Consider the following 14781-nt stretch of genomic DNA (forward strand, 5'->3'; position numbering starts at 1 on the left):
GGTGCTGGGGTACTTGTGCTTGGACCCCAATTCCAAGGTCACATTTGTCCCTAGCCTCAAGACACTATCCTTGACAGTTTTCTCCCCAGCACAAGGACACCATAGTGTCCTAGCAATAACTCACAAGGGAACCCTAGTAAGACAAACTACCTTTCACTCAAGTACTCATAAGTGGGCCCCAGTAAAATAAGCCATCTTTCCCCATCACAAGAACAAGCTGACCTCTGAAATTTTCTTGCAAAAACAAGACTATCTTGTACTCATAGAATTATCATGAATTGATTTCCCAAGTTATCAATTCAATCCAGAGGTCAAGCTACCAAATCAGCTCTCAAAGCTATCTTGCAACAGACATAACAGACCAAAAATACACCCCTGAGAAACCCCTTCCTCTGATTTCTAGTAGTAAATGATGCCTATGACCAAGGTAGTAAGTTATCACCTAATTAGCATATCTGCCATATAATCCACTACTTTTCCTATATAAGCTTTCACATCATTCTGGTTAAGTTGCAAGTTCCTTAAAGAGCTCTACCTGCTATATTGGCATTACAATAAATCCTTGCCACCTAGACTTAAAGAGTACTTGAGTCTGTAAATGTATTCCAGACAACCCTTTCCTGTGCTCTGGTCCTTGGAGGCTCCCCTGAGCCTCACCTCAAACCTCATCAATGCCACCCTGTGCCCTGACTTTCTTGGGGTCCCAGAAATTCCAAACCACATCAGTACCATAATATTCCAATTGTTCAACTATTCTCCATTTGACTGGCACCTACTTTGTTTATAGTTCTTTGCTACCAGGAAGAGTACTGCTATGAATATTTTGGTATAGAATAAATCTTTTTTTTTTCATCTTTGCATCCTTAAGGTATATGCTTAGTAGTGGGATCTTTGAATCAAAGAATAGGCATCATGTGATCACCTTTCCTACATATTTCCAAATTGATATCCATAATGCTTGGACCAATATATAGCTCCACCAACGGTGTATTATTTTGCTAGTCTTACCACATACCAGCCAACACTGTGTTCCCATTTTGGTAGTCTATTTTTTTTTCCTCCAGTGAACTATGAGCAGAGGAAAGTTCAGAAAGGTCTCCTTAAGGAGTAGCATTTGAATCAGGGATTCTAATTAGTGAAGGTGAGGAGGGACTGAATTCCAGTCTTGGGGGTCAAATTGAACAGAGGCATAGATATATGAGGTAAGAGAAATAACACGTAGCAGGTTCAGCTGGAGTGTAAAATGTATAAAGGAGAATCACGGAGTTGGAAATGTAGGCTGGAGACAGGTTGTGAAGGACTGTTTGATCCTAGAAGCAATGGGGAGCCACTGGAGGTGGCCCATTTTTAGCAGGGGAGAAAAGGGGAACAAGCTTTATTAAACACCTACAATGGCACTGTACTAAGGGCTTTGTAAATGTTATCTCATGATCAGACCTCGGTTTTAGTAATATCGATTTGTCCCTAAGCAGCAAATGGTTTAGAAACGTAAGAGACTGGAGGCAGGGAAACAATTGTAACAAATCAGGTGAGTATTCTCCCTTGAGACTCCCTGGGAAATTGTCCTGGAGCTAGAAATAAAAAGAAAGAATACACCTCCTCAACATATGGCAATCGTCTAAAGAAGCTAATAGTTCCTAACTATTTCAACTTAATCCTCTACCCTTTGGGCAAAGTACATATGAATAAAATGTAAGTGTGAAGAGGGAATGGGGCAAAAGTTTTCTGGACTCAGCACAGGTCCTTACAATCCTCCAAATCATTCCATGAGACATTGCTATGACAGGGTTAGGTTTCAACAATGCAGACCAATCTTTCACATAGAAAGGTGGAGCAAAGTTTTCTCAGCTCAATTTTGGATCAAGGTAAAAGGTCAGATAATCTACAAAAGTCCATTTATAATTTTATTCATGAGCTCGGACCCTGGAAAAGTAGGCAAACTCTTCTGAGGGGAAACAGCACAATGGGTATGCTGAGTTGAGTTGTAAAGCATTACTTTTGTAGATACTATGTTTGTAGGTACTATACCACTTCTGTCACAACATGTTACAAAACATGTATCAGTGGTATACATTAATAGTCACAAAATCACAAGAGGGTGTGAGAGTTTTCAAAGAACTACAGGGCTCACTGAACCCAGAGAGGTCCTTGTTAAAGTTAGAGAAGTCTCTGAAGTTCTAGGAACTGCCTTAGTTTATCCCATTCTGTGGCAAAAAAGAAATTACCAGCATAAATACTATGCCCATCTTTTTTTTTTTTTGTCTTTATTTATTTTTATTTATTTATTTAACTTTTAAAATTCTTTTTCACAAAATTTTGGGTTCCAAATTTTCTCCCCATTTGTCCCCTCCCCCCACCCCAAAACACTGAGCATTCTAATTGCCCCTATCACCAATCTGCTCTCTCTTCTAACATCCCTCCCTTCCCTTGTCCCCATCTTCTCTTATGTCCTGTAGGGCCAGATAACTTTCTATACCCCATTACCTATATTTCTTATTTCCTAGTAGTAAGAACAATACTCGACAATTGTCCCTAAAACTTTGACTTCCAACTTCTCTTCATCCTTCCCTCCCCACCCATTCCCTTTGGGAAGCAAGCAATTCAATATAGGCCATATCTGTGTAGTTTTGCAAATGACTTCCATATTAGTTGTGTTGTGTAAGACTAACTATATTCCCCTCCATCCTATCCTGCCCCCCATTGCTTCTGTTCTCTCTTTGGATTCTGTCCCTCCCCAAGAGTGTTGACTTCAAGTTGCTCCCTCCTCCCACTATCCTCCCTTCCATCATCCCCCCCACCCTGCTTATCCCCTTCTCCCCCACTTTCCTGTATTGTAAGATAGGTTTTCATACCAAAATGAGTGTGCATTTTATTCCTTCCTTTAGTCAAATGTGATGAGAGTAAGCTTCATGTTTTTCTCTTACCTCCCCTCTTTTTCCCTCCACTGAAAAGTCTTTTGCTTGCCTCTTTTATGAGACAATTTGCCCCATTCCATTTCTCCCTTTCTCCTCCCAATATATTTCTCTCTCACTGCTTAATTTCATTTTTTAAAGATATGATCCCATCCTCTTCAATTCACTCTGTGCTCTATGTGTGTGTGTGTGTGTGTGTATGTGTGTTTGTGTATGTGTAATCCCACTAACTACCCACATACTGAAAAGTTTCAAGAGGTACAAATATTGTCTTTCCATGTAGGAATGTAAATAGTTCAACTTTAGTAAGTCCCTTATGACATCTCTTTGCTGTTTACCTTTTCATGCTTCTCTTCATTCTTGTGTTTGAAAGTCAAATTTTCTTTTCAGCTCTGGTCTTTTCATCAAGAATGCTTGAAAGTCCTCTGTTTCATTGAAAGACCATTTTCCCCCCTGAAGTATTATACTCAGTTTTGCTGGGTAGGTGATTCTTGGTTTTAGTCCTAGTTCCTTTGACTTCTGGAATATCATATTCCACGCCCTTCGATCCCTTAATGTAGAAGCTGCTAGATCTTGTGTTATCCTGATTGTATTTCCACAATCCTTGAATTGTTTCTTTCTAGCTGCTTGCAATATTTTCTCCTTTACCTGGGAACTCTGGAATTTGGCCACAATGTTCCTAGGAGTTTCTCTTTTTGAATCTCTTTCAGGTGGTGTTCGGCGGATTCTTTCAATATTTATTTTGCCCTCTGGTTCTAGAACATCAGGGCAGTTTTCCTTGATAATTTCATGAAAGATGATGTCTAGGCTCTTTTTTTGATCATGGCTTTCAGGTAGTCCCATAATTTTTAAATTGACTCTCCTGGATCTATTTTCCAGGTCAGTTGTTTTTCCAATGAGATATTCACATTCTCTTCCATTTTTTCATTCTTTTGGTTTTGTTTTGTGATTTCTTGGTTTCTCATAAAGTCATTAGTCTCCATCTGTTCCATTCTAATTTTGAAAGAACTATTTTCTTCAGTGAGCTTTTGAACCTGCTTTTCCATTTGGCTAATTCTGCTTTTGAAAGCATTCTTCTCCTCATTGGCTTTTTGAACCTCTTTTGCCAATTGAGTTAGCCTATTTTTCAAGGTGTTATTTTCTTCAGCATTTTTTTGGGTCTCCGTTAGCAAGCTGTTGACCCACTTTTCATGCTTTTCTTGCATTTCTGTCATTTCTCTTCCCAATTTTTCCTCCACCTCTCTTACTTGATTTTCAAAATCCTTTTTTGAGCTTTTCCATGGCCTGAGCCCATTGAATATTTGTTTTGGATGTTTGGGATACAGAAGCTTTGACTTTTATGTTTTTCCCTGATGGTAAGCATTGTTCTTCCTCATCAGAAAGGATGGGAGGAGATATCTGTTTGCCAAGAAAGTAACCTTCTATGGTCTTATTTTTTTTCCCTTTTTTGGGCATTTTCCCAACCAGTTACTTGACTTTTGGGTCCTTTGTCAAGAGTAGGGTGTACTCTGGGAATCTGTGAGATCTTAGTTCCTCCAAGGTGGCACAATTAAGTGTGTACTGGTCTGGACACAGAGAGGGATTTTTATGCCCAGAATTTTGGCAGTTAGTTCTCCACAGCCTCCTGTCCTCCAGTTCTACCAAGTCAGCCCTGGGGGCTGATTTTCAGAGAAGCTGGATGGGCATGGCCACCATTTAGTGTGAGACAAAGACTGGCCTGGCCAGGGCCTCCACCCAGGGCTGAGGTAAGACTCAGGTCTTTAATGCCCCCAGGGCTTTTTACAGTCCAACAACAGAGCTTCTGTCTGGGCTGCTGTGCAGGTTCTGTGGCCGATGCCTGCTGCCAGAACTATGAGAAGGCCCTTCTCCCTTCCTGGACAGGTGATAAAACCCCTTCACTGATCTTTGGCACCTGTGGGCCAAGGGATCTGAGGACCCGCTACTGAGACTGGAGATTCTGCCCCCAAGGTGTGCTCCTCCCAGAGTCTCTTCGCACTGCACCCTCCTTGGCCAAGACTGGGCTGGGCTCCATGCTTGGCTCCGTGTCTGGTGCAACCGATGTTTCCGTGGGCCTTTCAGGTCACCCTGGGCTGGAAATCTCCTCCACTCTGTTGTTCCCCACTTCTGCTGTTCCAAAATTTATTGAGAGTCCCTCTCTACAGGTATTTTATGGGCTGTGGGGAGGACCCTGCATAAGTGTGACTTTCTAGTCTGCCATCTTGGCTACACCCTCCCCTATGCCCATCTTTAATATTAACTTCTAGAGAAAAAAAATTATAGAGAGTCCTACAGATCCAGTCATAGAATCAGAGGTGGAAGGAAACAAAGAAGGCCATTGATTACACACTCTTATTTTACAGTTGAGGAAATTGAGGCATAGAGAATTTAACTGACTTGTCTAGGGTCATATAGATAGAAAATATCTGGAGCAAGATTTGAATTCTTGTCTTTAAGACTCTAAGACCAATGACCTATCCACTCTGCCATGCTGTCTGTCACTTAAAAGCCCTGCTAATACCTGGTGAGCTCTTAACCAGCAAGATTCCATGCAATCTCTCTCCTTAATGGCCCTGCATATAGATTTTAGGGATTAAGAAGAAAAATCTTTAACCTAAAGATCTTATAAGAGTTGCAAATTTTACCATATGCAAAGATGTGAAAAGTTGTTGGCTGTTATTCAGTTATAATTCAAAGACTCAATGAAGTTCATGGTGATAGTCCTTATTAACTGGTACACAAGATTCAAATAGAGTTATCAATGAGAAGCCCATTATCTCAAGTACCACTTAAAGCCACTTTAGGAGACAATGAGATTCAAATCTAACACATGGCCTTCCTCACTCTCACATTCTATCTGTCTCTTCTCCTTACAATCACGTAGTCTATTAAAGGCCAATGTTTGCTTGAAGGGTGCATCCACAAAGTTTCATTGCATTTAGGTAAATGGAAAACAGCGTTGATGATGAGAAGGTCATGAGATACACAAGTCTTCAGTAGTAAGTGACCACTGCTATTGCTGTTTCAAACTCCATTCCTGCCTATGACTCCCTGCCATGTCTGGTAGTCTGAGCCTACTCTAGCATTAAACTCACCCAGAATTATAAGCTTATCCTTTTTGTGGCACATTGATGATAATGGTCTCCAGGTCTTCATAAAATTTTTCTTTGACCTGATCAGGGTTTGTCCTGGTGGGAGTATAGGCACTGATGTTGGCATGATATTTTCCTGTGAGTGGCAATCACATTGTCGTAGGCTTATTGTTGACTACTTTTGGTAAGCATACAATCTTGTTAACTAGATTACTTTTGATTGCAAAACATACATCAATTTCACAGCATGCCTCTTCACTGTGGTCTCTCCAGAAAAAAACGTATCCAGCTCCAATTGCAGTAAGCTGACCTTCACTTGCCAGCCTTGCTTCACTCAGGGCTGCTATTTGGATGCCATACCTGATAAGCTCTCCTGAAACAAGAGCTGTTCGTCTTTCAGGTCTGCTGGATATTGTATTTATAAGTTTACAGACATTTCATGTGCTAATGGTGAGTGGAATTAGTTTTGTACATTTTTTTGTGTGTTTTAATTGAAGAGTGGGATCCCTGCCTGCTTCAGTAATCAGGCCAGGGAGAGAGGAGACACTGGCATAGGATCACTCAGCATGGCACGCCTACATCAGAGAAGGTATTGTGCTCTATGAACAAAACAAAATTGAAATAGCTCAAAAGAAACAAAAGATGTGCAAATTTAGAGAATCCACTCCAAAATATTCACATGGACTATTTGTGCCTGACCTGTGGTAGAACATTCTGATCTTCTATTGGTCTGATCAGCTGTAGTCAGACACACTGTAAACCTGACTTTAGCATAGTGATATCACTTTGGTGACAATAACCAGCTAAGTAAACAATGAGATTCAAGTAAGCTGGTCAATGGAATACCAGACTAACAGGGTTCCCCACCCCTGAAGATCTTCTGCCCTGGGGTGAACAATGGAATGGATAATGCCCAAAACTCCTTGGTCACTTCATCTCCCCACCCATGGCTAGTTTTACTCTCTAAAAATCCCTAGCCTCTTCTTGCTAGGGAGCATCCTCCTTAAGAAGAGGGTGTGCCCCTTAAGAACCATCCCCATTAAGTGGGGGGCATCCCCCTTACTTAGGCATCTTCCGTAAGCAAAGGGCATTTCCCTTAGGCTGAGTCGCCCTTGATGGACATCTCTCTTAAGGAATCATTTCCCTGTAGTGACCCTCTCCCTCAGGGTTTGCTATAGGGAGAACTTTACTTTCGGTTCGGATTCGCTCCCACAAACGACACGTTCAGTCACAATAATAGAGAAAGTAGATTTTAATATTCAAAAGCAGAAGTATAAAGGCTTCTTACAGTAACATATCCAGCAATAAACACTATACACACTATTATAATCAGAATAATAATCAAATAAGTATTAAAAGAAAGAAAGAAAACACCACCAATTCGGGGAGGCACCAACACCTGAATTTCATCAGCTGGGGAATCCCAGGATACAGCATTCAGGGTCCGAATTGGGAGCAAAGGGTCCCAGGCAGAGCGTCCTCTCCATGGGTGAGATTCCGAGGACTTACACTAAGCGAGGGGAGTTTATAGGGACCTAGACAAAGAAGGCTTTTTGCCAACGGCTCCACACGCTGTTCCAAGCTGGTCAGGCACATGGCCATGGGAGTGCAGGTGTTTGTTCATCAAGGACATATTATATGGGGGCCACAAGATATAAGTTAATTAATCATATACTGGGAGGACTAGCCAGATCCTCCAAGTATTATCTATGTGTTCTGGGAGTGGCGAGTTCCCAAAACATTAATATATGGCCAACTCGAGTATGTTATGTTCCTTGAGAGGTCACCAAAAGGACAGAGTGAACTTACTTTATTCAAGGGATATGAAATATTCCTTCAGTTGCCAACCCTCACATTATGCTAGGGCCTTCCTTAAATTGCTTCTCTCTTAAAGGGAAGAGGAGTATGCTTAGTGTGTTGGCCATGGTAAGTCATGTTACCCCCAATAAACACTTTTACTTGATTTGGAGATAGCCTGAGTTCTTTCAAGACGACCTTGCACCCCAATATTTTGGGGTGCCACTGAACCTCATCACTAAGAATTTGTCTAAATAATCAAAAATTCCTATATGTTTGTTGATTTCAGTCAGATATGAATAACTCATGGATTTTTATAAGATCAAAGCTTAGTCCTTACTAAGCTTTAAATAAACTTTCACCTATATGTGAAGGATAGGGAACATCTTTTCCCTTTTTATTAAAAAAAAACCTATTTCTTTTTGATCCCTAAACATAATGACTACTCATTTAAGTGCTGTCTTTTCATATTTAAATTTTCCCCAACTTCTGTGTTTGTTTTTGTTCTAGTAGTTGTTACTAACATGAACTGCCTGGTCATTTTACAACCAATGACATAGAAGGATATGGATTTAGTATGTAAAGTATTGAAACTATAAATGCATGTAAGAATTCAGTGGTGACTTGAAATCCTGATATATATCAAAAACTGTATTGCTGTCAATATAAAACTCTCCAAAACAGTACAATGGATTCTTTCAAGAGAATGGAAATCTAGAAGGAAAATGTTATTTGAATTGGATCCAGGGAGCAAGCAACTGAAGGCTAACATCATTCCAATAACATTCAGCAAGAAGTTGCTCCATCTACTTGGTACTTAGGACTAATTCTAACTGGTTGATCTGCAATCCACAATGTTACAAAAGAGCCTGATTATTCTGCAATACAGACCCTCTACTTTAGCCAACCTAGTTTATCCATTCCCAAGAATGTGTATGTACCTTTGCTTACTGACAATGTGCCCTTGGCATCCTGCTTCTCTACTGTCTGACCAAGGCTAACATCTTAACTCTGCCTGACTGTGGAGACATGTATTGTTTCCCTTCAGCCTCCCCTCAACAATAATTCCAGCAGATTTGCCGACCCATTAATTGAGGGAGGTCAATGAATTCACCCAATATAGAAATATATTAACAAAATAAAGAAGAGAGGATTAACAAACTAAGCATTCAATTTTATAAAACCCAGAAAATGAACAAAACAACAATCCCCAACCTATCACAAAAGAGGAAATGTCAAAAATTAACATATAAACCAACAAGATGGAAAATAAAATTATTACAGATTTCTTTAAAAAAAAAAAGAGCTGCATTTGAAAACAAACTGTTAGTTAGCTTGAGAAAAAGAGATGGCTGAAATGAAAAATGAACTGGCAAATTCATAATGAATAGAGAAATAAAATAAAGAAAATTTTCAGAAACTGCTAGACACATGAATGACAGAAAACCAAATAATTTAAAGTAAATAGAGCATTATTATATAGGGCAAGTAGATAGAATACTGGAGTCAGGAAAACTCACCTTCCTGAGTTTGAATCTGGTCTTAGATACTTACTAGCTGTGTGACTTCGAGCAAGTTATTTAACCCTGTTTGTCTCAGTTTCCTCATCTGTAAAATGAGTTGTAAAAGGAAATGGCAAAGCACTACAGTAACTTTGCCAAGAAAACCCCCAAAGAGGTCACAAAGAGTAGGAAGTGACTGAACAACTGAACAACAATAACAAAAGCATCATAAAAATGATGCCTGCGTTAACATAATTAGCAAGCATTAACTCAATCTCAAACAAACTTAGTAAATCATAAATGAATTACCAAAGGGGAAAAAATCTCGTTCTATATGTATTTGTAAGTGAATTGTATCAAATGTTCAAAAAGAAATTAATAACTATAAGATTTAAAAACTTAAGTCAATTTTGGACATGCAATTAGAAAACATGCACATTAATACACTGCTGATGGATTTGAGTTAGCCTAAGCAACTGAAAAAAAAGTTGGAATCAAGAAAATAAAGTTATTCATTCAATTCAATTAAATAAACATTTATTTAGCACCTATTTTGTGCCAGGCACTTTGTACTAAGCACTGGAAATGCAAAAAGAAACAAAAGACAGTCCCTGCCCATACAGAACTTACAATCTAATGGGAGAAACAACATGCAAGCAACTGCATACAAAGTTACACAAAGTATACAAAACTAGATAGAGGATAAGTAGGGAGTGATTAACAGAGGGAAAGCAATGGAATTAAGAGGGCATGGGGAAGGCTTCCTGTAGGAGGTGGGCACAGTCAGTAGTTGGATAGGAGGAGGGAAAGCATTCCAGTCACTGGGGGGACAACCAGAGAGAATATACAGAGTCAAGAGATGGAATGTCTTATAGCAGAACAGCCTAAAGGCCGGTGACACCAGATTAGAGTACATGTTGGGCAATAAGGTATTAAGAAAACTAGAAAGTTAGGAGGAGGCTAGGTATTAAATCATTTATATCCTTTGATCCAGTTATCCATTATTTCACATATACCTCAAAGAGGTAAATGACAAAGAAAAGTTATACATACAAATTTGCAGTGGAGCTTTTTGAAGTAGCAAAAAAACAAGAAACAAAATACACTCATTCAAGCTCTGAGATATACCCATTTAGGTAAGAATAATTAGACTTTATGAGGAATTTTATTTCTATTTTGGTTTATGAGATACTTCTTTGCAATTACGAAGATTTTATGATATTTCCTTTTGAAGAAGTGCTTTGAAGAAAGAACTTTATTTTTGAAATGCTTGGATTTTATTTTTTGCCACATATCACAGAGAGACAGTTTTACCTGGCAAAGAAAATATTAAAGTCATTTTGATTTGACATAATATCAGACAGAAATACAGCATACCAAATGAAGTTACCAAAGTGGGTAACTCTTTGTAGCAAAGAAAATCTTCTGGGGGCGGAGCCAAGATGGCGGAGTAGAAAGACGCACATACACATAACTCTGAACCCACAACCCACAGAACGGCTAGAGGGGACCAACTCACGGTGAATTCTAAACCCAGAGGCCACAGAATATTGGAGCGAGGGAGATTTCTGTTCCAGAGAGACCTGCAAACCTCTCGCGGGGGGTCCTTCTCACTGCGGACTGGGCGCTGGGACTGGGAGCTGAGTGAAGCCCTGCTGCGGCCATGGCACCGAGAGGAAAAGATCCGAGTGGGCTATGGGGACGGGATCTCCAGCGGTCACGGGGGTCCCTCCACCCACAGAGGGACCTGCAAACCTCTCACAAAAGCTCTGTCGCGCTGCAGACACGGAGCCCAGCCCAGACCTGCGGCGACCGCGGCTTCAGGGATGGGATCACCAGCGGCCGCACAAGCCCCTCCACCCACAGGTGACAGGGGTCGGTGAGAGAGTCTCTTTGGCAGGTCGAGAGGGGAGTGGGGTGCCCCCATGGCTCGGGCCCCCCCGGGAGATAGAAGCTGAGAGGTGGCTGCAGACAGGGGCTCCCCAAGTGGGCGGGAGCCTGGATCCATTGTGGAAGGTCTGTGCATAAACCCCCTGAGGGAACTGAGCCTGAGAGGCAGCCCTGCCCTGCCCTGACCATCTGAACTTAATTCTCACACTGAATAGCAGCCCTGCCCCCGCCAAAAGCCCTAAGGCGGGAAGCAGCATTTGAATCCCAGTCCCTAAACGCTGGCTGGGAGGACCAGGAGGCGAGGTGGGTGTGAGGAGAATATTCAGAGGTCAAGTCACTGGCTGGGGAGAATGCCCAGAAAAGGGAAAAGAAATAAAACTATTGAAGGGTACTTTCTGGGAGAACAGACATTTCCTCCCTTCCTTTCTGATGAGGAAGAACAATGCTTACCATCAGACAAAGACACAGAAATCAAGGATTCTGTGTCCCAGCCCACCCAATGGGCTCAGGACATGGAAGAGCTCAAAAAGAATTTTGAAAATCAAGTTAGAGAGGTGGAGGAAAAACTGGGAAGAGAAATGAGAGGGATGAAAGAGAAGCATGAAAAGCAGATCAGCTCGCTGCTAAAGGAGAACCAAAAATATGTTGAAGAAATTAACCCCTTGAAAACTAGCCTAACTCAATTGGCAAAAGAGGTTCAAAAAGCCAATGAGGAGAAGAATGCTTTCAAAAGCAGAATTAGCCAAATGGAAAAGGAGATTCAAAAGCTCACTGAAGAAAATAGTTCTTTCAAAACTAGAATGGCACAGATGGACGCTAAGGACTTTATGAGAAAGACAGATATCACAGAACATAGCGAGAAGATTGGAAAAATGGAAGATAATGTGAAATATCTTATTGGAAAAACAACTGACCTGGAAAATAGATTCAGGAGAGACAATTTAAAAATTATGGGACTACCTGAAAGCCATGATCAAAAGAAGAGCCTAGATATCATCTTCCATGAAATTATCAAGGAAAACTGCCCTGAGATTCTAGAACCAGAGGGCAAAATAAATATTCAAGGAATCCACAGAACACCGCATGAAAGAGATCCAAAAAGAGAAACTCCTAGGAACACTGTGGCCAAATTCCAGAATTCCCAGGTCAAGGAGAAAATATTGCAAGCAGCTAGAAAGAAACAATTCAAGTATTGTGGAAATACAATCAGGATAACACAAGATCTAGCACCCTCTACATTAAGGGATAGAAGGGCATGGAATAGGATATTCCAGAAGTCAAAGGAATTAGGACTAAAACAAGAATCACCTACCCAGCAAAACTTAGTATAATACTTCAGGAGAAAAAATGATCTTTCAATGAAATGGAGGATTTTCAGGTTTTCTTGATGAAAAGACCAGAGCTGAAAAGAAAATTTGACTTTCAAACACAAGAATGAAGAGAACCATGAAAAGGTGAACAGCAAAGAGAAGTCATAAGGGACTTACTAAAGTTGAACTGTTTACATTCCTACATGGAAAGACAATATTTGTAACTCTTGAAACATTTCAGTATCTGGGTACTGGGTGGGAGGACACACACACACATGCACACACGCACACATACATAGAGACAGAGTGCACAGAGTGAATTGAAGAGGATGGGATCATATCTTAAAAAAAAAAATGAAATCAAGCAGTGAGAGAGAAATATTGGGAGGAGAAAGGGAGAAATTGAATGGGGCAAATTATCTCTCATAAAAGAGGCAAGCAAAGACTTATTAGTGGAGGGATAAAGAGGGGAGGCAAGAGAAAATCATGAGGTCAACTCTCATCACATTCCACTAAAGGAAAGAACAAAATGCACACTCATTTTGATAGGAAAATCTATCTCACAATACAGGAGAGCGGGGGACAAGGGCACAAGCAGGGTGGGGGGGAGGATGGAGGGGAGGGCATGGGGAGGAGAATGCAATCCGAGGTCGACACTCATGGGGAGGGAAAGGATCATAAGAGAATAGAAGTAATGGGGGACAGGATAGGATGGAGGGAAATATAGTTAGTCCTATACAACACAACTAGTATGGAAATGATTTGCAAAACTACACAGATTTGGCCTATATTGAAATGCTTGTCCTCCAAAGGGAAGGGGTGGAGAGGGAGGGAGGTAAAGAAGTTGGAACTCAAAGTGTTAGGATCAACTGTAATGTTCTTACCACTAGGAAATAAGAAATACAGGTTAAGGGGTAAAGAAAGCTATCTGGCCCTACAGGACAAAAGAGAAGATGGAGACAAGGGCAGAGAGGGAGGATAGAAGAGAGAGCAGATTGGTCACAGGGGCAATTAGAATGCTTGGGTTTGGGGGGGGAGGGGATAAAAGGGGAGAAAATTTGTAACCCAAAACTTTGTGAAAATAAATGTTAAAAGTTAAATTAAAAAAAAATTAAATAAAAATTAAAAAAAAAAAAAAGAAAATCTTCTGTTATGACCCCAATGGAATATAAAACCTGAGCCAAGTCAATAGTATCAGTTGATTTATCACTCGAACAGTATAAATTTTTCTTTTGAAATATTGCATGAAGTTGTTCTGTCAAATTGAAGGCTGCTTCATGCTGCTTATCAGTTATCTCTACTTGAAAGAGGCAGTTGTTTGTACTTTGAAACGTTATCAGGATTTAAGTATCCTACAACTTCCACAATATATTCTTTTACAATTTCTACATCACTGAATGGCTTTCCTTTTTTCTTGAGGATATAAGCTACTTGATAAGTGGTTTCAACAAACCTTATTGCTAATTGAAAGAATTGCATTTTCTTTTGCTTTTCATCTTTAATTTGTGCAAAACAACCATTCCTCTCCCTCTAATTTAAAATATTTGTTATCCTTACGAGTGTTATAATGCTGATGAGCATCGACTTCCTTTAATGTTTATATTGCAGTCTCACAAAGCAGGCAAATCATCTTATCTTTAACAGAAACAAGGTTATACTACAATTTGCAATCCTCATTAAAAAAAATCTGTTTCTTTCTTTGATATTCTCTTGATCTTCTTTAACATGATGGGCTCTTAAGCAGACAAAATTAAAAAGTACTGTCGAGCTGTGCAACTATTCACAAATTCCACTTCAAACAGAAATACAGTGCACCACTGTCAAAAGATGATAACAGACTGACATACTCAGTCCCCATAAACTCTCACCAACTAGCCTCACATGGTAGTGGCACCACTGGGGGGAGGGCAAGTTAGAGCTAAATAATGTACATAGAGGCTGTCAAGTTAGCCCTTATGACTTTCTAATGTTCTAATTGTGCCAGTAAATCTGGGAGGATTATTTTGTTGGAACTTATTTTATTCTTTGGTATTTTAAATACATTCATTTTTAAAAATAAAATAAAAAGATAAAAGATAAACAAAAATGAATTTAATAAAAATAAAAGGATTTATTCTGTAAAATTTGGATTCAGTTAAAAGGCCTCATTAAAGGAACTAGAAGGTCACATGTGGCCTTAAGGTGGCAGGGTCCACATCCCTGTGGTAGGAATTGCCTTCAGTTCTCCTTTCAGGAAACTCATAGTTTGCTAGTTTGTAGTAGTGGTAATTTCATTCATCAT

The sequence above is a fragment of the Notamacropus eugenii genome, chromosome 2, assembly GCF_028372415.1.
Source record: "Notamacropus eugenii isolate mMacEug1 chromosome 2, mMacEug1.pri_v2, whole genome shotgun sequence".
Taxonomy (NCBI): domain Eukaryota; kingdom Metazoa; phylum Chordata; class Mammalia; order Diprotodontia; family Macropodidae; genus Notamacropus; species Notamacropus eugenii.